Source organism: Triticum urartu, chromosome 6 (assembly GCF_003073215.2).
Source record: "Triticum urartu cultivar G1812 chromosome 6, Tu2.1, whole genome shotgun sequence".
NCBI lineage: Eukaryota > Viridiplantae > Streptophyta > Magnoliopsida > Poales > Poaceae > Triticum > Triticum urartu.
This window is the reverse complement of record NC_053027.1, coordinates 153,228,836-153,232,054: the sequence shown is the minus strand read 5'-3', so window position 1 is coordinate 153,232,054 and position 3,219 is coordinate 153,228,836.

Genomic DNA, 3,219 nt, shown 5'->3' with positions numbered 1-3,219 from the left:
ACCAAGAGGGATATTCACAGCTATGCTCAATGAGCAGGAAGCCCCCAAATGGCTTGTGGCATTGAGCCGATCAAGAGGGACATTCACAGCTATGCTCAATGAGCAGGAAGCCCCCAAGTGACATGTGGCATTGAACCGATCAAGAGGGATATTCACAGCTATGCTCAATGAGCAGGAAGCCCCCAAGTGACATGTGGCATTGAGTCGATCAAGAGGGATATTCACAGTTATGCTCAATGAGCAGGAAGCCCCCAAATGTCCATTTGTAGTGAAAAGACTCATTATTCTTTGAGATGAAATGAACAGAGGCCCTATACTAGCAGGGGTGCCATCTTTATTATAATCATCATAATATATACATTGTCAAGATATGTACTTTGTAAGAGCCGACGGCTCAAGTGTAGTAAGGACGAAGATGAGCAATATTCCACGCCCGACGGGTCTCCTCCTCCGACGTGCGTGAGTCCTTGTGGTCTCGAACATCGACAAGGTAGTATGACCCATTGTTCAGATTCTTGCTGACCACAAAAGTCCCTTCCCAAGGTGGGGATAGTTTATGCATATCAGTCTGATTCTGAATAAGCCAGAGCACCAAGTCACCTTCTTGAAAAGTTCTGGTCTTAACCCAGTGGCTGTGATAACGACGCAGCTCTTGTTGGTAAATCGCTGATCGAGCCGCCATGAGGTCACGCTCCTCATCTAATAGGTCAAGTGCATCTTGACGTGCTTTTTCATTGTCAGCTTCAACATAAGCCGCCACACGGGGCGAGTCATGACAGATGTCACTAGAGAGAACTGCCTCTGCTCCGTAAACCCGTAGATCTGTTGGGGTAGTATTGATACTCCATAGCACTGAGGGTAACTCCTTCACCCAACAACCCAGTGTCCTCTGCAAGGGAACCATAAGCCGGGGCTTGATGCCTCTCAGGATCTCTTGATTGGCTCTCTCAGCTTGACCATTAGACTGGGGTGAGCTATTGATGATACATCAAGTCGGATATGCTCACGTTCACAAAATTCTTCCATAGCACCCTTGGATAAATTAGTGCCATTATCAGTTATAATGCTGTGGGGGAAACCAAAATGGAAAATCACCTTTTTGATGAATTGAACCGCCGTCGCCGCGTCACATTTACTGACCGGCTCTGCCTCAACCCACTTTGTGAACTTGTCAACCGCCACCAGGAGGTGCGTCGTTTTATCTTTGGACCTTTTGAAAGGCCCAACCATATCAAGCCCTCAGACTGCAAACGGCCAAGTAATTGGAATCATCCTCAATTCTTGAGCCGGCACATGAGCTCGACGTGAAAACTTCTGACATCCATCACATTTACTGACTAAATCTTCAGCGTCAGCGTGAGCCGTCGGCCAATAAAACCCATGACGAAAAGCCTTGGCTACAAGAGATTTAGAGCCGGCATGATGACCACAATCTCCTTCATGAATCTCTCACAGAATTTCACAGCCTTCTTTGGGAGAAACACAACGTTGAAACGCCCCCGTAACACTGCGATGATGCAACTCTCCATTGACAGTAGTCATTGACTTAGACTGCCGGATTATCTGCCTGGCCAAAGTTTCATCCTTAGGTAACTCGCCGTGGGTCAAATAAGCCAAATATGGAACTGTCCAATCAGGAATAGCATGAAGAGCCACCACCAGTTGTGCCTCCGGGTCGGGAATAGCAAGATCCTCCTCTGTAGGCAACTTGACAGAAGGGTTCTACAGAATATCCAGGAAAGTGTTAGGTGGCACCGGCTTACGCTGAGATCCTAACCGGCTTAGACCATCAGCCGCCTCATTTTTCCTGTGATCCACATGCTCAACTTGATAACCCTTGAAGTGTCCAGCAATAACATAAACCTCTCGACGATAAGCCGCCATGAGTGGATCCTTAGAATCCCAAGTGCCAGACGCTTGCTGCGCTACCAGATCTGAGTCGCCAAAGAACCTCACCCGGCTTAAGTTCATCTCCTTAGCCATCCGAAGACCATGGAGCAAGGCCTCATACTCAGCTGCATTGTTAGTACAAGGGAACATCAGCCTGAGGACATAAGAAAATTTATCACCTTGTGGGGAAGTCAAGACAACTCCAGCCCCCGAGCCTTCCAACTGCCTGGATCCATCAAAGTGAATAGTCCAATATGTGTTATCCGGCTTCTCCTCAGGTATCTGCAACTCTGTCCAATCATTGATAAAATCCACAAGTGCTTGAGACTTAATGGTTGTACGAGGCACATACTTTAAACCATGAGGTCCAAGTTCAATGGCCCATTTGGCTACCCGACCTGTGGCTTCTCTATTTTGAATGATATCCCCTAAAGGGGCAGAACTAACCATAGTGATAGGATGGCCCAGAAATACTGCTTTAGCTTCCGGCTAGCCATAAAAAACCCGTACACAAGATTCTACCAATGTGGATACCTCTGTTTGGACTCAATAAGGACCTCACTGATGTAATAAACCTACTGTTGAACCGGATATTCTTTGCATGCTTCCTTCCTTTCCACCACAATGGCTACACTAACAGCTCGGCCATTGGCAGCCACATATAACAGCAAAGGCTCCTTGTCAGTGGGAGCAGCAAGAACGGGTGGCTCAGCTAACTATTTCTTCAAATCCTCAAACGCTTGATTAGCAGCATCACTCCAAACAAAGCGATCCGTCTTCTTCATCATCTGGTAAAGAGGGATAGCTTTCTCACCCAACCATCTTACGAACCGGCTTAAGGCCGCAATACGACCCGCCAAACGCTGGACATCGTTAATACATGCCGGTTTAGCCAGAGAGGTGATAGCCTTTATCTTCTCCGGGTTAGCTTCCATACCTCGTTCAGAAACCAGAAAACCTAAAAGCTTGAGTATTCTATAGTCTCACCTAAATAGCTTGGCGTAATCATGGTCATAGCTGTTTCCTGTGTGAAATTGTTATCCGCTCACAATCATCAATCAGGGTCTCCTTCTTCCTCGAATTCACCACAATATCATCCACATAGGCATGAACATTGCGCCCAATCTGATTATGAAGACAATTCTGCACACATCGCTGGTAAGTCGCCTGGGCGCTCTTGAGCCCAAAAGGCATAGACACATAGCAGAAGGCTCCAAACAGAGTGATGAAAGCTGTCTTCTCCTAGTCCTTAACTACCATCTTGATCTGCTGATAACCAGAATAAGCATCCAAAAAGCTCAAACGCCCACAACCTGCCGTAGCATCAAT